This window comes from Equus przewalskii, chromosome 15, assembly GCF_037783145.1.
Source record: "Equus przewalskii isolate Varuska chromosome 15, EquPr2, whole genome shotgun sequence".
NCBI classification, from domain to species: Eukaryota; Metazoa; Chordata; class Mammalia; order Perissodactyla; family Equidae; genus Equus; species Equus przewalskii.
The window spans coordinates 33,957,427-33,980,666 of NC_091845.1; the positions used below are offsets into that span (position 1 = coordinate 33,957,427).

The following is a 23,240-nucleotide window of genomic DNA, read 5'->3' on the forward strand; positions in this document are numbered from 1 at the left end:
GAAGAAACCAAGTGAGAAGTTAGTTGAGCATGCCCTGTAAAGATGGTCTATTTAGTTGGCAGAGCCAGAGTTTTGGAGAGGGTGTTTGAAAGACTAGCTTGTAACTTTCGGTGCCAACCCAGAGGCGTGAGGCAATATTTTTCCTTTTCTCCTGGAAGGTCCACAGCTTCATTCTAGGGCAATCTCTTGGGTTTCATTGAATTGGCTGTTACGTTTGGAAACCAACTTGTGCATCTGAGCATTCGGGGGAAAGCTATTGACTAACCCTTGCTCTCTTTCAGCCTGTCTCCCTTTTTCCAATATTTAGGAGCCTTGGCCAAAACAAAGAGCCCATTGTGTCCCTGGTACAAGCACCAGAACTAAATTAAACATTCATTGAGTCTTAATTAATTGTATTAAGGTTGGGCAATTCCCTTTGCTTGGAAAAAAACCCAAATACTTAATTTACTTGCGATGTGGTGTGTGTCCCCTAGTATTGAACTAAACCACCACAAGACAATCACTCACTTAACAGAAACTGGGGCCTTGGCCCAGGAACTAATTAGCCCCTCTTTCTCTATATATAGCTATCTTCACCACCAGGACCATCTGGAAGTTGTTACCTTCCAAATTCTTTCCATCTATTTTTTTTTTCCAAACCGATCATTACTGCCATGATTCTTTCTTTCTTTCTTATTTTTATGTTACGTGACTTCCCACTCTTAGATTCTCTGGTGTTATCTAGATCACAGCCCAGCTGCACTGGATATTTACTCTTTGTTTAATTTTCAAGTGGCACACCTATTTTTATGTACTTTTCCCAGTGGCAGAGGAAAAAAAATGTTTGTGTAAAACTCAGAGGTGGAAGCAGGGATGATTGCCAAGAGGTTTGGGCCTACCCGAGTTGACTGTGTGCCCACCAGGGAGGCCCCTGAGCTCTGTGAAGCCCCTACAGTAGTGTCTTTGATGGTCAGAGACACATGTGGAGTTCTTGGAAGAACTTGGTTTCTTGCCCAACTCATTGAGCAAAAGCACGGATGTAATCTGTCCTTTCTTTGAGGAAAACCCACCAAGATCACTGTCTACTATACTTTGAAAGTCAGGAAGGAAGAATAAAAACTATCTTAGCTGACAATATACTTTAGGAGAGTGGCCTCAAATATTTCATGAACTCTTAATTAATCGAATGTCCTTACTCTGACTCTCAAGAGCCTCTCTAGTCTGGCTCCTGTATCTCACTCCTGCCTTCCCTCCTACCACCATGCCCCAGTTCAGCACGTTCCTGGAACCCTGGCTTTCTTTCTGCCCCCTCAACATGCAAGCTTATTCCCACCTCAGGACTCCTGAGCCTGCTGTCTCCTGTGCTAGGAACGCATTCCCCTCCATCTTGGCAAGACTAGCTCCTTCTCATCAGTAGGTCTCAGCTTAGCTGTTACTGCCGGAAGTGGCCCTTCCTGGCCACACCATCTGAAGTCCCTCCCCCGCCCTCTAGTCCCTCCCTATCACATTCCCCTGTTTTGTACTCTTGATAGTACCTGTCACCGTGTGAATTATGTTATTTATTTGTGAACATGTCTGCCTGTCTTCAGTAGAATATCCTTCCATGAGAAGTACCTTTATCTACATGGCTTACAATTGTGAGCCCAGCCCCTGGCATAGTGCCTGGCACTGTAATTGGTTGTTTAATGTGATGAATTATCAAGTATCAGCTAATACCTGAGTTTGTAGCTTTCTGGGTATAATTAGATAATGTAAGTGTTTAGGATTCTTTAGTCATTTAGAGTACAATCCAAAAGTAGCAAGAAGCAAGAAATATTATAAAAAACCTTGAATTACTCCAGCAAAATCACAGGAAAACTCAAAATCATAGGCTAACTTTACCTGAAGTGCTCTCCAGATCACCATCAGCTTCAATGTGTTTCAGGTTCATTCCCTCTATTTCTGGTGTTCCAGAGTCCCCTTGGGGTAAGCCTCTCCCTTCCTCCCAACTCCAGGCATCAAAGCAGAAACAGTCTAAGCCTTCTAGAGGTCAAGCTCAGTGACTTCTGAGTATCTCTGGGAGCCACAGCCTCCCCATCACCCCACTGCCCTGGCATCCCTTCTGATATCGAGCTCCATGATATATATTACATATTGGCTCAAAGTGCATCACGGCCTGGAGGACTGGAAGTGAAATGAATTCTTGTTTTATGGAGGATGGTTCTCACCCTCAAGCCTGGAGACTGACTCCCTCCAGGCAGAAGGAGTTCCTTTTTGTCCCTTTGCAGTATTTCATCTGCTTCTTTTTCCTGTTGCTTTCATCCCTATTTCTTAGTCCCGAATGGCAGAAATCCCTGGATAGCTAAGCTCCTGGTTCTTAACTCCATTTATATTAAGAATTCCCCATGTAAAAAAGGCCCATGGTGCCCAGATTTCAGCAGGGTTAGAAGGACCCTCTCTACAAAGTATCATGTGTCAGAGCCGTAAGTCCCAAGGAGGAATCCAGTTACATGGGAGTTCAAGTCCACAACCTGCTCTTCAGGCATTTTGATTTTCCTTTCAGTGTCACTTTGGATTCAACTAATTCATTTTTCAGAGGAGAGAAAATATTCTTAACAGCCAGGTTTCTGGCTTAGCTTTCATCTGGGAGGCCTTCAGCTTTTCATCTTCTCTCTCCAATCACCTTTTCACGGATCTTTCCTACTAAGCCTTTGGGACTTGAACCCAAGGAAGAATGAATTCAGCCTTGATAGAACCCTGCACAGGTCTGTTTCTTGACTGACTGGTCTTCATAAAAACAGAGTAAACAAAAGTAAAAGGAAGGAAATTAAAAAAAAAAAGTCAAAGGCATAAATAAATAAAATAGAAAACATCAACAACAGTAATAACAAGAAATGATCCACAAAAATAAAAGCTGAATCTTTGAAAAGATTTATATATAGATACACACACATATGTTTGACCTGTATGATGCTCTATGAGCTAGGTGGATATTGGCTCCATGTGAAAGTCTAGGAACTGAGACTCAGAGATGTTATTATTTGCCTGCAGTCACATGGCTCTCATGTATTCAACAGAACTCCAGGTCTGAGAGACCCTGTAACCTGTGCTCTCATCCACAGATGACAAAGTGTGAGTGCTTGAGGAACTTCTGTGGTAGCTAAAGGTATTCTGTTTGGGTTTTACGTCTTTGGTAGCATTTCTTCTGTACCACGCATCTGTTAGAGGTTACTTTTCCAATGCCACCTTATCCAAAAGGACCTTGAGAAGCCATTTGTTTCCTTCTATAATCAAAGCAATCACTGGCTTGGGCTGTCTTCAGTAAGGAAGCAGGGCTGGCTAGTAAAAACTCATTTATATCATAACGTTAGTCAGTTACGTGTGTAAAGGATGGAGAAAATGATAGGTGTTCAGGCATTCCATAGTCTAGGAGGATCTGTGGACTGGAGTGTCCTTTCCTCAGCAAATATGCTTTGGCAGGTTTAGGGAAGTTACTCCATCATTTCTCTCCTGCTGGTTTCTTGAAGGGTCTGAAGTTCTTACCTTGGGGAGAACCAAAGCTGATGATCAGCACTGATCAGCAGCAGGTCATTTTGCCTGATCCCCTTTGATTTTGTGGCTTTTCTCAAAACTTTGTTTCCAAATGCCTCACAGCTTAAACGGGAGGCAAAGGGTCACATGCTCAGGGCCATCAAGGACAGTTCTGCAGAGGTCAAAAAGGCATGCTGATGAAGAATTTCCCTATGTTACCCACTTCCTTAGCTTTTCATTTCAGACTTACTAGGTCAGCTATGACTTACTGCGTAATTTGCATTGTGCAAGATGGACTTTGGAAAACTGAGGTAGATGAGAAACATTTTTCGGGAACTGAAACAAAAGTACATTCAGTTTAGATTCTTTGGAACACACCCACCTGAGATAATAGGGCACTTCTTTAAAAGTTTTCTGAACCCACCAGGAACCTCCTGTAGAAATACAGACATGCCTTTCAGTCCCCTGGAGTTAACACAGAGGCTTAACGGGATAATGCGCCCTGGATTTAGCTTTGGTTTAAGTCTTTGTGTTGCTGACAAGGCTTAAAATGGGCAGGTAATCACTGGTACAATGTGTCATCTTTTTTCCCCCCTCTTCTTATGAAATAAAGTGCAAAGTACTTACCCTTTTTCTTTTTAATCTTAAGCTACTTCTTTTAAATGAAGCAAAGTTATCACCATTTTCCTTTGGTCCTATATTTTTAGAAAGACTTGGTTTCCATGGTGAGATGGAAGTGAGTTAGGTATGTAATAAAGGGGATACAATAAATGAGTCTCCATTCATACTGACACCTCCATTTGTCTACAAGGCATTAAATGACTGATATTAAATGTTAGTGAGGTCTCATGAAGAGGGATCCAAGGAGTAGCCAGGCCTGTGTCTCTGTCGGTGGGTTAGGGACCAGGAGTAGAACCTCTGTTTTCTTGCCTCTCTTTTTTTTCTTCTTCTTTATCATGCCAACACCAAAGAAATGGTTACCATTTTTTGACCACTTCGGGATGAGCCAGGCGTCATGCTAAGTGCTTTTCATCCATATGAAGTGAGCACTCTTGTGTCCATTTGGCAAAGGAAGAAGCTGAGCTTACGCTGAATCAGTGCCCTGAGCTCAGGGCTGCTGAGTGGCAGAGCTGGGCCCCAAACCGATTCTATGGCGCTCCAGGTCCTGCGCATTTAGACCTCACATCTGGATGTGTAGTCATTGACCAAGGCCAGCCAGTTCTTCCCATAGAGTGCCTCTCCCATCCTCCACTTCCTATCTGTCCTCTCAGCACTTGCCTGGTGTGGGCCACATCACTTCAACCCTCCAGTGGCCTCTTGGTGGTTTCCCTGGCTCAGAATTTTCCCAGCCCATCTAATCTGCATGTCTCAACCAGGTTCACCTTCCTGAAACACCGCTTTCTCTGCATCCCTCCCCTGATGACAGATTGCCAGTTCCTCCTGTTTCCAACCACATTTGGTTCAACTGCCTCTGCCCAGTGTTCATTTTCCTCCCAAATGGGTCCCCCTGGGCAGCTTTCATGAATTTTCCACCACTCTCAGATAATGAGATATTTTTTCCTCTTCTAAAAATATATAGTGTTCATTCTTTTTTCCATGTCTTTGTGACCATTGTTTGCCATTATCTGAAATGCCCTATTTTCTGTCTAAATCCTACCGATTGGATTCAGCATAGATATGTTCCTTTAGGAAGCCTCCTCTAAAATTTTGAAAATGGCATTTTCTCCCTCTCTCCTGACTTCCTGAGGATCTGAGGGTTAGAACTCAATTTTCCCCAGAATTCCCTTTTCTTGATCACCATGGTGTCCCCTTTGGTGATCCTCTCTCCAGCTAGACTATAAGTTCCTTATGACAAAGCAATGGTCTTTATTTCTGTTGTTCTCTCTATGCTTAACAGAAGGCTAGAAAATAAGAATTTATAGCTAACAGTTAGTGAGCACTTAAAATGTGCCAGGCACTGTTTACATGGGTTAGTTCTTGTAATCATCACAATAACCCTCTGAGGTGAAGACTACTATTAGCTATGTTTCCAGATGAAGAAACAGAAGGACTGAAAGGTTAGGTGCCTTGCCCAAGTGGTGAAACTGAAATGCAAACTAGCTTGTGAAGCCAGTGACACTGCACCGGGCCACCTTTCACTGTCCCATGGGTCAAATACATGTAAATACACAACTAAGCATAAAGAACAAATGAGAGAGTATGAATTCATTGTCTGGGATTTTATGCAGCTGATAAAGCTCATGGTTCGCAGATTGCCTCTAGAAATGGGTTCTCAGCTCCTCCCCTGTCCCCCAGCAGCTGGAGAATTGTGAGTTAAATCAGAATATTCTGTTTTAGAAAAGCTGTCCAGGTTTCACCAGCACCGTCCAAGTCCCACTTGGAACAAGCTTGACCTTTGCTTGGCGGCTGTAACTCAAGCCCTCACTCCTCCCTTCTCCAGTAATAAGAGCCTCTTCTATTTGGTATTAGATCCTTTAATCCTTTTTGGAACAAGGTAGAATAGATACAAACAAACAGTTGAGTATTTAAAATTTTTAACAGCAGCAAAAACTTCCATAAAACTCTTGAAAATGAGCTACAATTTGATCGTTTTGAGAAACTGGTGACTGCCTGGTCAACACTGTTGCTTTCTAAACCTGGGTCTCTGTAGTACATTTGAGCAGCTAATTTGGAGAAACGGCTGGTAGCTTGCACTTTCCCATATTGCAGACTTTCAAATCCTGTAGTTATAGGATATTTTCTATGGTAGTACCCTTCTTTCACCTGGTAGATGTTGTGGTTTTGGGGGGGTTTTTTGGCCAAATTCAACAAATTATCATTATTCGAAACGCAAGAAAAAATCAAATAGATAAAAGACCTTTAAATTCTAAGATCCAGGGTGTGTCACTGTGCACCTCAAATCATACCTCATGCCAAAGTCATGCCTCCTCCACCACATTTCTTACTCATCCCCAGGACAATGCTTTGTATGGAGTCATCACTTAGTAGATGTTGACCAGGTAGAATTTTGGATGTTTTACCTGGCTTCTGTGAAGAGTTTTGGTTTGGTAATCAAAAGCAAAGTGTTCTCTGCCAAGGGAGGTGTGACTGGAGTTTCAAAGACTTATGTTTGTCAGGTTAGACTGGGGGATTTTACAATGTCACCTGTTGATGGAGGCATGGAGAAAATAGATTTGGATAAGAAAAAAAAAATAGCTCTTACTCAGCTAGATCCAGTTGGTTTTGTGAAAAGGGCACCATTATACCATGTCTCCTTTGAATAAGAAAGGTAATAGCTTGTGTAACATGAATACAAAGCCCTACAGGATCTTGTCCTGGCTTTCCTTTCCAGCCTCTACTCTGTCAGGAAGGCAGTGCTCCAGAACACCAACCTGCTTGGCATACCCACACAGCCTGTGCCCTCCTCAAATCCACATCTTTGGTCTTGCTTTCCCTGATGGCAATGCTCTTCTCCCCTAGTTGGCCTAACTAGCTGTCTCCTTGCATTTTCTAAGCCTCAGACTAGGAATTCTTTTTTCCAAGGAAACTTCCCTGACTACCTCCCGCCCCTCTAAAAGTGGAAATGCCACTTCTCAGTGCTTTCACAATCTTCTGTGCATGACTCTCTTGTTGTCTGTTAAAATTCTGTATTATAATTATTAATGTGCCTGTGTCTCCAGCCAGCCTGGGAGCTCCTTGATCTCTGTAGCCCCACCTAGCACAATGCCTGGAATACAGTGGGTGCCCATGGCCTTGTTGAAAGAAGAAACAGCAGGAGGGAGACGGTGGTAGATAAGTGATATTCCACAAGGGAAAAGGAGAAGCTGTAACCTGTCTATACGAAATCCCCAAATATATTCCATTCTTTCTTTGTTGTCACCCTGTTCTGCCTTTCATGAGGGAGCAGTTTGCCCCATGTGAAAAGTAAAACCACTTGTCTTCAGGGACATGTTATGCATGTGGAAAAGTCTGGCATTTCCCAGCTGGGTGCTTGCCCAGCCCACCACTTGGGAGTTTTATCATAGAGCATCTCAGGAGGTGTTATCTCCCCTCTCAGGTCTTGGGAGGAGAAAAGGTGATCAAAGAAACCAACTCTAGGGGAATTTTAGAGTCAAACGTTGGTTTTTATGGATAAAGAAGGGGTCTCAGCTTCCAGGGACAGAGTGGAAATGAGTATGGTTGATCATAATATGGGGGAAGCGCTTCAAGAGCCTCCTGGCTGTTTCCGCATGCAACCATCTTTCATATCCCTGTAAGATACAATCACCCTAAGGGTCATAAACCACTGTCAGAGTACTGGGCAAGCCCCATAGGTAGTTGTTCCAAGCCAGTAAAAGCACCTTAATTGACCTAAATGACAACAGTTATGTTATAAATATCTAGAATTTATGACCTGAGAAGCCATAATCACATCTTCCATCAGTTAAGTTTGCATAGGAGAAGCTTGGGGATTTAAGATAGGGCTGCAAGTTGAGGGAAATCTGATTAGCCTTAACTTTATGACAAACACAGAGCTAAGTGAATCGGTGTGCTTTCAAGTTCCTGATCCCTGGGAGTTAAAGGCAATGGTGTTTCAGAGTCGGTAAAAGCCACCCCGTCCTCTCAATGCAGCTGTCATTTTATTGGCCTTGTAAAGTCTCGCGTTCACCGTGACAAATCCAAGACCATATACCTGCAAAGAGGAGATGTTTTAGATTATGGGGTGCACAGGAAGCAGACGGTGGGGTTAGAGGGTGAAAGCTGAAGGCTGGCGTATGTGTTTGTGCCCAGCCCTCTTTGGAATGTGCAGAGTCATTGTGAAAAGCCAGTAAATGCTGCTCCAAAGAGCACACCCGGGCCTGAGGAAGTGTCTCTGAGTAGGCGAAATTCAAGGCAGAATTTATGAATTAGTTTATGAATCTAAAAACTCCATGTATCTTTCAAGTTAGTTGAAAATTAAACTTGAGTTTTTAAAACATGATGTATTGCCTGCAATTTTTTATTGAGGGAGGCATTAATATCAAATGGTACTACTACATCTAAAGCAAAAATCATTACAAAGCCAAACATGACAGGATGCGCATTTTAAAAGAGACAGTTATAGAGATAAATTTGATATCATTGGTCAACCAGGTGATTGCCCCGGGACTCAGTGATCAATGGAGTGGAGTCATCTTCGAGGCAAAAGGCAAACAGCCAACTTAATCCCAATTTGCAGAGCTTCAAAGGTGAACAGTCATTTTCCAGGGCAATGAAGAACTCAGGCTATCTATTTAATGCTGAAGTCTGTAAAGTCAATGAAATTTCTTTAATGAATTTGAGAACAATCCTTCAAAGAAACCTCCATTTGAAACTCATAGAGAGGCCAGTTGTCTCTGAACTCTAGACATGAAGTTTATCCTAGATTAACCTGATCTTTCAGTTTCCTAGGGACAGAGTTCTGAATTTTGAGTAGCATTATAGTGCTTTTGTAGACATACCTATCCTTGATGTGTTATAACAATGTAGGAACCCTTTTAGCTTCCCATAGCTCTAGTCATTGGTAAGGACGTGTCCCAACCAAGGGATCCACTTTACACATGAAATTCTTGCACATATGTCCATGTCTCACAGTTTGAGAGTCAATTTGTTACTTCTCAGTGGGTATGAAACAAAACTTCAATGTTGGTTTTATTTTTATCATACTTTCCATTGTACTTCCATACCCTTAAACCTTGCATCTCTCAAATCCAGAATTCTGTGCCTTACAGTTGGAAGAAATAGGAAATCTGGAACTGATTATGAAATTATGAAGTAGGGAGATGCAGAAATATATAGGGATAAGTGTACAAATGCATAAGCCCTGATACACACAAAGCCTGGTGCGAAGGACACATCATTTTGGGTTTGAACTCCTGCTTTTACATTTCAGCATAATGCAATCTAGCATTTGCTTTGTGTAGTGCTTGGGGAGCTTTTGGTGTTAACAGAATTCTTTTCTAAAGAAATTCCTTTGGATTCCTTCAGAATTTGTCCAGTTTCCAGGTTCCAATAGGAAAAACATGGGCGAGATTTTAATAGGAAAATAGTGCTTCAGATTTTTCATTTGGCATGCACCCTACTCTAGAGCTGCTCTTGTTTTATTAAGTGGAACAAGTCAGCTTAATAGAGGAGCTCTTGGTGTTTGTACCCTGATTTAAGGAAGAGAGAAGCCTGGGCCACCTGGGAAATACACCCTCTGGGATTTTGAGCCCACATGTAGTTTTGCAATTCATTCTCATCTCATTGGAGAGTACACTTGAGCAACACTTATACGTGCTGATAAATCAAGGCCAAATCCTTTAATGTTCTTTACTGTGTCTCCTTGAGAAAGGAAGGCGGAATCTTTCCATAAGTTATTTCAGATGTGATTCTCTTCCTGTTGATCAGGAGAGTGGTGGCGGCGGTGGGATGTTTTATTTTTCGGCTTTAGTGCTTTAACTGATTTTAAAGACAATGCATTTTCATTATTAAAAATTTCAAATAATTCAAGTCTTTGCAAAAGAATTCCACCATCCAGAAATACTAAAATTTTGGTGAACTATGTGTCTTCCTAGTCTTTTTTCTGTATCTAGCCTCTTAAAAAAAGAAAGAATGAAATCATATTATCAATATTTTTATAGCTTGCTTTCTGAACTTAACATTGTATGTTGAACACCTTTCCACACTAATAGATATATCCCACAGCATCTTTTTTATAGTGTCAGAGTATAGAACTTTGCATTATTTAACCAATCCTTAACGATGAGCATTTAGTTCTTTTAAAATGTTTCCTGTTAGAATGCTGTGGTTCCTTGTGCTTCACCTTTATGCACTTGTCGAATAATTTCTTTAGAATGAATTCCTAAAAGGGAAGTTGCACGTTTATGTTGATAAATACCGTGAAGAGGCCTCCCAGAGAGGTTATGCCCATTCGCCCTCCTTTTATGTCTTGAATGGCACTGTCTTGCTGTGCTAACCCCAAGTCTTTTGGTTTTGTTTTGCCTTGCTTTAACAATTTAACTCCAATTGGTACAGAGTTCTTAGAATTTTTCTTCTGGGTGGGATGGTGCAAATCAACAAAAACAACTAAAATGCTACACTTGAAATTTCAGGGAGGGAGAAGCGAAAAGTGTCCTTGCAGAAGTGAACACGATGCTCGTCACCATCAATGATCACACTCCATTCCCCTCCACCAGGACCTACCTGGCTTCTCTCCTGTTGGAACAGGCCCCTGACTTGAATTGTAGAGGTTTCTGGATGAGTTGCCTTTCCCAGTTTCCTTGTGAGAACAGTTTTCTGTACTGTAGGTAAAGATTTGTAGGCCTTGGTCAATAAAAGGGAAATGGCTGGTGCTAGAAATGGGCAAGCGGCCCCATTTTTCTCGCTCCAGACCCTACAAACGTGAAACAAAATTAGGTTAACAGGTTGATTTTTGCTGGGCATACGTTTTGAATCTGGGGCTTCTTGGTCATTGAGGGGTCTGGGGTTCGGGACCCTTTCATCCTTTTATTGGCGAATTCACTGAAGTGTAGGCAGACAGAAAATGTTCAAGTGGCAGGCAGATAAACTTGTTAAATCCCTGGGAGTCTTTCCTTCCTTGCTCTGGGAGTTTATCATCTTGGCGGAGTTAAAAGGCAATTAGGCCTGCAGGTCTTTGCTGGCTGGTTTATTGGCGTTTTACACATGGGTGTTGAAGAGACAGGGCCGTATTAAACATTCCGATCCTGCTGGCCAGAGGGGAATGAGACCTCAGCCCAACTCTGTCTCCTTGAGAGAGAGCCTTGCCAAAAAGCTGGAGGAAAATCGTTTAAATATAGTACCTGTGCCCCACGATGCTCATTGTTGGTGGAAAATTGCAGTCGGCTAGCTCCATGCTGTGTTACATTTCCTGGGAAATGGTTTTATGGAAGGGCGTTTGATGAAAAAGTTCATTCCTTTTGTAATTGTTAGCTGCCCCCATGGTGTTAGTTAAGGTGGAGGCACGCTGGAAATGTTTCTTGCCCCAAATCTCTAGAGCAAATCCATTCATAAGAAGGGAAGGCTATCAGTTTGAAATTGGATGGGGGACAGATTTCCACTAAGCCCCCTGGTCCTCTGGTTCTGTGAGTCTCCCCAGGCGTGCTAGTACTGGGCAAAATTGCAAAGGAGGTAGGTCTTGGATTTCTACAACAATTTCTCCCTTTTCTCACACCCCTCCCCTCCTTCTTCCCAGAGCCTTGCAGGTGGGGCTGAACTCTTTCACACTCACGTGTTAGGGAAGTAATATGGCCCCCATCCCCACCCCCCAGGAAATTTGAATTTTTTTTCAGGGTCAGATTGGGCACTCACCACTATGGAGCTGATGAGAATTTCCAGGGCTCAGTATACTGCTGTGGTGAAAACACGGCTCGGGTGTCAGGCACCCCTGGGTTTGGCTTATGGCTCTATGACTAACTTTGTGGCTCGAATCCCCTTTAATCTCAAGTTTCTTTCATCTGTAAAATAGGGACAAGGATAGTTCCTACCATGTTCATTTACTGAGAGAGTAAATGAAATAATGCATAGAAAGTGCTTAGCATAGTGCTCATCACATGAGAGCACAATGAACAGTAGTTATTACGGTTGTTATTATTATTAAAATATGCTTTATTTATCTAACACACATATATTTGTGATATATATGTAGATGTGTATATATACACACTTAGCTGACAATTATATTTTTTGACAAAACTTGTAATACCTTAGCTATTTTTATTTTACCAATCTAGGGCACTACTGAAATATAAAAAGCTATCTGGATAAAATGAGGAAGTCCTTGCCCGTGTCCAGAATACCTGGAATGTGAGGACTTTCAGTTTCCACAACTGACTATTGTGCTCAGCAGTCAATGGAACTCCTTTCCTAAGTGGCTGCTACTTATCCAGATCTTTGTTTCCTAAGAGTTAGGCACCCTGCCTTAATTTTCTCAACTAAAGAAAACACAATAGATAACTGCAGCCTTTATTCCCAATCTGACCCTCCACGTTCTGAAACTAATTTGCCATAGCGTCTTGCCAGCGTCTGTGCAAGGACTTCCTCTAGCCCAGTAATGTGGTTCTGATTAAGGACATCCTATAAGACCCAGGAGGCTCGCCTGGGAAGGAAACCAGCCTGAGACACGAGTGAATTTCCATCCTCCAGTCAGATATATGATATTGAAGACCAGGAGGTGTACGGAGTTTATCATTAGGAGGACTCGGAAAGAGAATTAAAGCAAATGGCTGACAAATTGGCTGTCTTTTATGCAAAGTTGACAAGCAAGTCGGGCTCTTACCGAAAGAGGATATGCAGAGCCCTCGGGCCAAATGGCTCTGCAGTCAGCAGACTTTTTGAAGTCTCTGCTTGCATGCCACTACTTTTAACAAGGCCTCTGCTGAACTGCCTCCTCATAAAGATGTGAAAGCTTAATTTTAACCTAAAATATCTTAGTTTCAACAACTGTGATAATTCATTCCTCTCTTTAGTGCATGCAACGTTAGGGTGAAATGCCTGTGTTATGTACAAACAGGGTATGTTTTTTTCTCCCTCTGCTCTTATGAATTGGGTCATAAATGCTAAACCTTGCTTTATTCCACGGATGCCAGACCTTTCCCTGGAGCCCATTAAGGCACCAGCTCACCCATGATAGCCAGGAGGGGACTCTGAGGAACACTAGGGGATCCCATTTGCTCTCTTTGGATTCATGGAAGCTCTGCATCCATGGAGGAAGGACGACTGTGGTGTGCAGCGGGCAATGGAGTTTGGAAGCTTGGAGTTTCTTTACCAAATATCTAAGAATCTACTAATAGTTGTAATTCTAATATGATTTTCTTGTTAATCTCTGTCAAACCATGAAATCTGATATGTTAGCCATGACTAAGCCATGAAATTTGTCAACTTTGCCTGTGATTTACACAAGCTCTGTTTAAAAAAGAAAAGTCTTAACACCAAGTGCGGAACATTGCTTCCCAGTGTGCTTTTCCCAGCATGCCACTAGTATCTTATGACAACAAATAAGAACAGAGTGTCCGCATTTCTTTTGCTGTTTCAAGGACCAAGGATGGATAAGATAAAACCCAAAACTAAATAATATATTTTCCTTCGAGGAGTTAAAATATGCACATGGTAGATCTGCTTAGTAGATGTAAGTATGAAATAAACATTCAAAATAGTTGTATGGTTCATATCATTGGGCATGATAATAAGCTTCCTTAAAGTGGTAGACTCTTTGTTTTTGAGAGAAAATAAATGAGTAAAACCTATTTTTTTTAAGTCGTAGGTTGTATAATTAGTCTCTTCAACATAGTACAATGGCTGTGAGTATAGGCATTGGGATTTGAAATCCCTTTTTGTCATTGGCCAGCTAGGTAAACTGTGTAAGTCATAACTTTTCTCCTTCATTTTTCTCTTCTGAAAAATGGGGGTGATAATACTGAGACCTACTTTGTAGGTACCCTAAGGCACAAAGAAGATACTATTTCTAAAGCACAGAGCTTGGCACACATGTCCTTTATCCATTTGGGCTACTACTATTGACGGCATGACATTATATGATATAACAGATTGCTGGGTATCTTTGTTGCCCAAAAGAAAATTGATTAAATTAAGTTCATGTAAGTTCAAATACTTTTTTATTTTACCAAAGGAAAACTGGGCAGTTTTTGAACTTTTCATATGAGGGAAAGGAGAGCAGCACAAAGGAGGAAAGACAGGTTGCAGAATTGAAGGGTGGTGAGAGCCGGGATGTCTTTCTCTCCTATGCCAGCCAAATGCCTTTTTCCTTTGAACTCAAAGGAAAAGCATTTCCAGATCTTCCCCAACTGTCTCCTGACCTCTACTCTGTAGACTCTAAAACCCAGGTAATTGGATGACTTAGAACCTTGATGACTTGGGTACCATATAGTCCAGTGGTTTTAAAACTTTTTTTTAAATACTAAATCTTGTATAGTGCTCCAGGAGCTAAAACGGACCCTCTCAGATACCTTTCAGCTGGATCCGTGAGGCACAACCTGGGAAAACAGAATTGGGCCATCTGTTCATTTTACAGACAACGAACCTCGAGTCTGTGGAGTTCAGGCAAATTGCTACAGTTCTCACCACTGACGTCTGACAGCTGCCTGGCCATGTCTTCTTGCCTTAGCCAGTCAGCCCGATTTCTTCCCCTCCTACACAAATAGGATAAAAAGAAAAGTGAGACATAAGACTTCAGGATGGCTTTAGTCGACTTACCCAGGCTCTTCTGGCATCCTTGGACCCTTCAAAGGCCCATGAACATTGTCAGAGAATCTGTGTATGCCCCCCACCCCACAAAATTCTATGCAAAATGTTATCAATGTGTATATTTGCATTTTTCTGTGGAGAAGGTCCATAACTTTTATCGGATTCTCTCAAAGGGGTTTGTGACCCTCAAAAGGGTTAAGAATGATTTCCTTATAATTTGTGCCCCTAAAAGTCACATTTCTAGTTCTGACTGTGAGTTGCAAGATTAACAATTACATCCACTTTCTAAACCTTTCAAGGCAAATGTAGCCTATAACCCTATGAGTGCCTGCAGTCCCAGGCTTGCTTATGAAACAGCAGTTGGGTCCTGAATTCTGCAGGTTGTTTCTGCAGCTTTAGTTCTCAGCCTGAATTCTAACTGGAACTAGGTTCTAACGCTCTTTGAACCTAGATGGCTCAAAGTTGATAAACTAATGCATGTCTATTTACAATGCTCCAGAAAAATACATTTTTTTTCTCGATATGAACATTGATTTACTTGCTTAATTCTGATTTGGTCCTAGATTAGGCTCACCAGATTTCACAAATAAAAATACAGTACACCTAGTTATATTTGAATTTCAGGTAAACAACAAATAATCTTTTAGTAGAGCTCTTGAGAAGAGGGAAGATGGATCAGTTTTGCAGATGCGCACGGAGCCTTCTTTCAACCCTAGAACTTTTGTTGCAAAAATTAAGGGAAATTTACTATAAACAAGCACAGGATCTTTTTGAGCTGATGGAAATGTTCTAAAACTGGGTTGTGGTGATGGTTGCACAACTCTATAAATTTACTCAAAATCGTTGAACTTTACACTGAAAGGGATGGACTTGATGGTATGTAAATTATAGCTCAGGAAACTGTTTAAAAAAATTAAGGGATAACGTTATTACAGCTCTTGCTTAACTTTTTATTCTGAGTTTCAGGCTAAATTGAGAATCCGATGAAAACCATAAATCCACTCCTCAGAATAAAGGATGAAAGCGCCTGCACCGAATTTTGCATAAAATTCCTAGATCTACTGAAGCTTATCTCTAGATGTCAACTCCTGCCTGAACCCGGATTCTGCACACTGTTAAAATCCTTTTCTGGACCTTGGGAGTCAGGTTTATCCCTGGCAAAAGCAAGGAGTTGCTGCCCTTGGAAGTCTTAGTCAGCCATTGACTATGAGGGTGACCTGTTGTGACACCTGCCACCCCAGTGAGACTGCCTCTCCCCCACTTCGTACTGAGAAGGACATAGGGAGGGCAGTACTTGTCTTAGGGTGCACAGAGAGCCTTGGTTTTTGTTTTTTTAGGAAACAGCGGCACATGCCTGCTCAAGCAGCCCATGTTCCCACCTTCACTAACGTCTTTGGTACAAACAAAATGTTCACATGCCAGTGTGAAGGCAGCTCGATCAAAACACAAAACTCACCCTGTGGTTTTCTGCCAGCTGGAATTGGCAAGTGGGCTATTCTTCTCTTTTATCTCTGATGACCTACCCAGGTATTCTGAGAAACACAGGTAGGCCGGATGGATGCCTTCAGTAGAGATGGTGTAGGGTGGGGATGCTTTATCCACACGAAGAGTGTGCACTCAGAAACTCATGCCTTATGGATCAAGAGTTTAGGACTAGCTTCTCCAGATTAAATTACTAAATTCTACAAAAGACAATTCTTTATACAGTCCGTCAGTGTGCCTGGGGACTCGGCTAGAACCTTCAGACAAATACTTCTGTTTTTCTATTATTGTTTGTTTTAAACATTACTTCTTTACCAAAACAAAAAAACAATAAGCCTAAAAGAACAATGAGAGGAGGGCCAGGTCTCTTCAGAGACTCCTTTATTCTTGCTCTTTCTCCATTTGAGACATGGTTAAACCATAGCCATCAGATTTCATTGGTTGCAGGAGAGAAGTGAGGGCAGTTGGAGAATGAGGGGCCAGAAGAATGGGACAGCTGGAACATGGTGACAGCTGGAGAGGTAGGCTTCCTGGGAACTGAGGAAGTGGTGTCCCAATCTGATAATCTGAACTCCCTCCATTCCTGAGGCATTAGAACCTCTGGTGAGAGAAACCACTCGAATCCAAACATTTTCACCCAAGGAAGCCCCAACAAAGGCCAGTCTTCATACACAAACCAACCTGGTTCTTCTGCCAGACTTGATCAAAAGCGAATACTTTAAGGTGTGTAGAAGAAGTCTGTGCCTTGAAGCAAAGTATCACTGGAACCTCACTACTCTGGAATTCCTGGGCTGGCCTCAGCTAGCTGCCAGTGTGAAGATATAACTAATTAGCTCATTGAGAGGACAAACCAATTCAACACCCTTCTTCAAGGCTTAACAATGCATATGCTAATTAAATGAATTCTATTTTATCTTCTCATTCCAATCAATCCTGAAGGAAGGACTTCTGCCAGCCCACTCTTAGTGCTGCTGGTATTTGAAAGAAAGTAAATGCCTTTCCTTAAAAAATATTCTATAAATCCATCATTTTTGCTTATTTTAAATGTCTTTGCCCACATTTGTCTAAATATGTGAGGCTTTACCATTTTTGGCTTTTTCTCTGCAGAGTGAGTTTTAGACCTTTGGCGGAGGGATCATTGCTGTTTGAGCCCAGCCTCTTCCACCTTCATGGGCTGAACCCGTATCCAGGAAACCCAGCAACAATCTTAAGGTTTCATTTTCTTTCCTGTGGAAATGAGAAGCCAAATACCCACTGTGGAACTCACTGTTGAGATGTCTGTTCTTCATTTCTAATTTTTTGCTCTATATCCTTTTCCTCTTTCTGGTATTTAGGTAAAATTATTTTTATTTGATACATTTTCCCCCGACTCCGGTCCTTAATGGGTCAGCAAGTCTTATGTGGCTTCATGGCCCAGATAGACCCAGTATTGTGATCCTGGGTCTTTGTGTTTAGACACCTCTCCTCACTGGATATTTTACATGGCTCTTGTAAAGTTCTCAGGAGCATAGATGTTCCCTCACTCCTCACACTTTAAGTAGAAGACATCATAATACCATAAGGAGTCATATTTTCAAAGATGCTCTGAGCAAAATCCAATAAATACCTCAAATGTTCTATTAAAGCAATGGTTTTCAACCGGCGGTGATGGTAGCCCTGACTCCTAGACATGTGACAATGCCTAGAGACATTTCTGGTCGTCCCAACTTGGGGAGAGGGGTGTTACTGGCTTCTAGTGGGTAGAGGCCAGAGAACTCTGCTACAAATCCTATAACACATAAGGCAGCTCCAACAACAAAGAATTATCTGTCCCCAAACTTCAATAGTGCCAAGCTTGAAAATCCTGCATTAGAAGATTCTTGCCCTTTTTTCTTTTTCCTCAAGGCCTAGGAAAAAGGAAAAAAGAAGATGCTCCATTTTGATGAGCGCAAGTGTCCTGAGTTCTTACAATCTACACAGATCTGGGAACTGGAGAGCACAAGGGTACCACTGAGCAGGGCAAAGTGCAAGGTCGAGGAGGCAGGTCTTCTGGTTCCAACAGCTGTCTCAGCTCCAAGGAGAGACAACTTTGACCAAAGCAGAGGACCAAAAAGTTACAAGGATGTTTAGTTTGTGATAAAAATCATTTCCCAGATTAAAGTGCTTCCTCCTGCCCATAAAATGGCATGTTCTTTAAATAGCTCAAAAATAGGAGGCATTTAACTGCGTTGTGAGCAGGAGGCAGGACTGCTGCTCAGAGCCACGGTCAATTAATTCTATCCTTGTAATCAAGACTACTCAAGCTGTAGGCCATGGTGCTTTTCATAGTTTCTCCAGTGTGCTATTGAACCACTCCATGTTCTTAATGCCCCTACTGCAACATGAAGGAATCAGGGAGTTTCCTGGAACAAGTTTCTCTCTACGTCTCTTGGCTCCATTCTCCCTCACTCCTTTAGCAGTAGCAAGATGGCTACTCAGCCGCCAGACGGTACCTCCTCTCACATGCAAGCCCAGTTAGGAAGAGTGAGACTCTTTCCTAAGATCCTCAGCAAAGTCTCGGTGTATCTCGTTGGTTTTGATTGGGTTACCGTGCTCATCTCTGGACCAATGCTGTAGCTAGGAGAATGCTAGAAGCTGATTGGCTGAGGCCTAGGTTTCAGCCCTCCCCCCTTTCCCACCCCCATCCCGAGCTGGAATGGAGCCTCTTGTGATGCACGTGGGCTGAAAGTGGGGCAGACGAGTTACCTCAATAGGGGGTATGGATGGCCGAGAGAATAAACCTGCAGGGACACACACGCACTCTCTCTGTCTCTCTTTCTGTCTCTCTCTGTCACTCTACTTGCTATTAATAGGCTTTGGAGTCTATGGTGGAAGACTCAGGTCCTTGCCCTGGCTTTGCCGTTAACTAGTTGCATAACTTGAGATAGCTCAACTCTCCCTGTCTCCTTTTTCTTGCCTGTAATATGGAAGTAATAATACTATTTGGGTGGTGATGAAAATCAACCAAGTATCTTGGGATATTGGAAGGGTCCTGCAAACAAGTGGTGGTGGTGGTGGTTTTAGATGCAATAAATTCAGTTCCGTTTCTAGAGTCTAGAAGAATCTAGACCAGCTATGACCCATCCAGCTAGTCCATGCCAGCCCTCGGAAGCCAGTGTCTAAATTTATCCCAATCTTCATTGTTGCAGGTCAATGTGGGAAATCTTCTGAGGTCAATGATTGAAGTAATTGGCTTGCCGTGGAACTTGAAAAAGTCTCTCTGTTAAATGACATAATTGGTTTTAATTATATAATTACGGCACTTAAAGTGTGGGGGTGAAAGGTTACTATTATATTTAGAAGTGAGATCCCCAAATGCAGCAGGGGGTTTAAGCCAGTGTTTCGTAGAATTTCTCTTTTTATTTTTTCAGAGGGAAGTCAGAGTAGGCTGGCCTTGGCCCTGGCCGTTTGGGGATGATTATCCCGTGTGAGCTAGTGCTTGGGCTGCTCACAGCATCATAGGAACCTTTGTAAGGAGACGGGAAGGGCTTCCGTAAAGACCTCATTGCGATCTGAAGTTAATGAGCAGTGGGAGCTCAACTGTCAGCAATTGAATCTGATTGGGCAGGGTAATTATATGATTGCCTCTGGTGTTTGCACATGCACAGGGATATTTTTATTGGAAAAAGCCTAATTGCTTACTTACTTAGTGGAGGGAAAACCTAAACAAATTTGTGTTGTCATAGGTTAAAAAGACATCCTTTCTTTGTCTCTAAAATAGCTGCCTGCTCTGCCTCCTAGAAGTGAAGGTTTTGTTTCTTTCCATGTTTAATCGAGGGTATTGTTTGCAGGACTTGAATTATAGGATAATATTAAGACATAAAGGAAAGCTCCTTTGGACTGTGCGTTTTGGTAAAATGACCACATGCTTGTTGCCATGTCTTAAACCATCCCAGACAATGGTCTCTTTCATAATGCAAAGGCAGTTAGAACCCTGGGCAACACTCAAACTCCTGGAACTTTCACAGGTTTTTTTGTTTTGTTTTTTCCTGCATGGCGGCCTCTGACAAGATTGGCTACATAGCTATCTGGATTTCCTTAGGTGCCTAAGGCCAGTGGGAGGTATCATGCCTGTGGTAGCCTTTTAGAAATCAAAACACCAAGGCGAAGAGGAGCAAAGTGCTCCCTCTGCGACTTCCTGGAGATTTGGAGGAAAGGAACCGGCCGAGTGAGAGAGCCAAAGGGAAGAAGCCTGGAGGCTCCCACTTTGGTGATGCCAAATTGCAGTCTGGCGTCTTGTTTCGACAGCCCCTGCTGAGCGTGACATGTCACTTCTCTGTGATCTGGTGTGCAGAAACCGATCGCTGCAGTTGGGTCTATTCTATAGCAGGTCAACTCTTCATTGTTGTTTTCTTTTCTTATCTTCTTTTAGAACAAGTTATTTTCTAAGTTCTTCCCTTTCCTGAGATCCCACTAAAGAGGTTAAAACACGACTGGATTGTAGGGATTGGAGGAGCACCTCGTGATGAGAGTTACAGACTCCAGATCTGGTCCTCTGGTTGGGTTTAGGATCAAGGGCTGGAGAATGGCTGACAACAAAGGGCTTTCAGCCTCAGACCAGCCATGCTTTCTCATCTCAGAATCTTGCACATGTCGACACACCCCAGTCTTGTCTGGCTAACTCCATGGGTCCTCTGGGCTCAGTGTTAAATGTCACTTCTTCCGAGAAGCCTTCCCTGACTTATTCCCCCCAGTCTGGGTTGGCTGCCTTTGCTTTGTGCTCCATGGCCCTTCTAGGTTTCTCTACCCACTGTCCTTTAATTGCTTGTCTCACTGTCCTAAATAGCCTATAAGCTCCATGAGGGCAGGCCTTGTGTTCATATTTGTCACTACTATATCGCCAGAGCCTGGCACAGTGCTTGGTATGTACTCGGAATGACTGAATGAGGAAAGGAAGAGTTGCTGGGTGTCCTAGGGAATCGTGGTGTGTGCTGCCTGGGCTTCCCTACCCTTGCTATTAATACCGCTTTCTTGTTGCTTATAATTTTCATTGCCCCAGATGATCCAGCTCTGTCGGAGGCACGGAGGCACAGTCAAATCTCATGCTGTACATTGATCACCTGTCCAACCTTTGCCTAGAGTGGGAGCCCCCAGTTCCTTCAAGAGATCCAACTTTACCTGTCTGTAAAGAAGAAGAGGAGGAGGGAGACAGCGGGGAGGAGCCGGTGGCGGTTTAACACCAGAGCAGGTCCAATGTTTACTTTTCCCCTTTTGGAGGTGGGTAACTGCAAATGCCGTGGGGAGCTGGGTTTCAGAGAGACTCTGCATAATGACCTTGGATTTGGGGGCTCACATGTGCTTTATTTTTTTGTAGAGTGTAGAGGGGCTGCTATTTTGTATTTAATTCATAGCCAGACTTTTCCATGCTTCCCACCAGCACAGGACGAGAATCCAGGTTCGTCATCCACATGGTGTAAATTGTTGCACTGGCCTCATGTTGTTCGTGTCTTGCTATGTGGACAGAGAGTACGGTTCATTCACTGGTTCCTATTTTATTTATTGTTTGCTTTTCAAGGACTGTGATTTTCAACGGCCTTTCTTGTTTTGATTCTCTGGCTTTTGATGCTTTGAAAGCTTGCATCCCTGGTCAACTTCTTAGACCGTGAGACCCGAATAACTGCTCAATAGATGACATTTCATTTAGGCCCACCCGGTGGTGTTTAAGTATAGCCCTACACAATCCTGGAGGTATGTCTAACCAGCTTTTTCCCTAAGCAGAATGTGAACCTATGACCTTGTAGGCCTCGGGCAAGAGGGCTTCCTACTTACCCCCAAGCTCTCAGCCATCTCTAAGTTTGGACTGCCTATTGTTGGTTGCAAGTGATGACAATTTCTGGGTGGATGGACGTTTGCACATGAAAACCGCAGCCTCATATGTGGCAGAGCAAGGTGAACCCTCAGAGACCCCAGTTGCTTCCTGTGTAGGGGTCTTGCCACCTCTCCTAGGTCTGAAGCATGTTCTCCCTTGTTGGTTTTGAGTTTCTATTAACTTTGCATTCTTCACTTGCAGTTCTGCTTTGGCATAGTAAACACCTAAATTGGAATCTTTGGGGGTTCATTCAAGAAAGAGAGTTTGAACAACCTCCTCTCATAGAAGGTGTGTTCACCAACGCCATGTGCTTTGAACCAGACAGGGATGGGCCGGTGTGAGCTTTATTCCTGAATTCCAAGGAAAGTTTAGTTTAATTTTCAGTTTTGGATTAGCACCAACAGCTGCCTCACTACCTCATATCCTTTCTGGATTGAGGCAGGTAATTACTGCCTACACAAATAAATCGCATACTTTTGCACACACACACAAAATCTTTGAATGACATTTGATTTATAATTAAACTTGGCGATGCAGGCTCTGAAGTGTCCCATCTTGTCTAATCACAATGTATTTCCTTTCAGAGCATTTCTGCACGCAGGGGTTAGTCCTCTTGTTATTGTCGCATAATATGGTGAAGGGAATAATTTAAGAATAGGAAAATTAAAAGAGATGATTGCTATTTTAGGTCAAACTCGAACCACTGATTGCTTCTATTGTTTTTGTTTGAAAATACATTCTCATGTCCCTTTATTGACTGATTTATGCAGCAAACAGATTTAAATGCTGACTCTCTAAGAGCCCTGTCTAGACAGCAACGTATTTCGCAAAATCACCTGGAACCTTGTTAGAAATGCAGATTCTCAGGCACCACCTAGACCTACTGAATCGGACCCTCTGCAGGTGGGGTCCAGCAAGCTGGGTTTGAATGAGCTTCCTGGGGATTCTGCTGTACACAAAAGTTTGAGAAATCTTCGTTTAACACTTCTGTGCGTGCATGAGGTAAGGGCATTGATAGACCTGTACCTACAGCCCTACCATCCACAAGCCTGCGATCCAATCATGGGCACCAGGCATAAATTCACCAGACAGGTAGGCAGAATGATCTGTATAAAATGTAAATTACATCATACACTCACTTCCTCAGTCCCTTCAGGCAGTTCCCTTTGTTCTTGGAATAAATATAAAAGCTTGGCTAAGGCCTGCAAAGCCTGGCATGCTCCCTCCCCTGCCCACCTGCCCAGCCTCATCTGCTGCTGCCCTC

At 42.7% G+C, this 23,240-nt stretch overlaps 1 protein-coding gene across 31 annotated transcripts in view; it reads left to right on the top strand.

Moving 5' to 3' along the window:
- The window catches only part of ERC2 (ELKS/RAB6-interacting/CAST family member 2), a 904,903-nt gene that overhangs the window by 784,105 nt on the left and 97,558 nt on the right, over positions 1–23,240 (top strand). For 8 of the 31 annotated variants that reach the window (XR_011526912.1, XR_011526902.1, XR_011526900.1 and 5 more), the window contains one exon: positions 21,167–21,384. The exons of 16 other annotated variants lie outside the window; for them this stretch is intronic. The gene's annotated coding sequence lies outside the window, so the exon portion shown is untranslated. The remainder of the gene's footprint in view (positions 1–21,166; positions 21,385–23,240) is intronic. 7 more of the 31 variants (XR_011526913.1, XR_011526903.1, XR_011526901.1 and 4 more) reach the window with 1 other exon arrangement.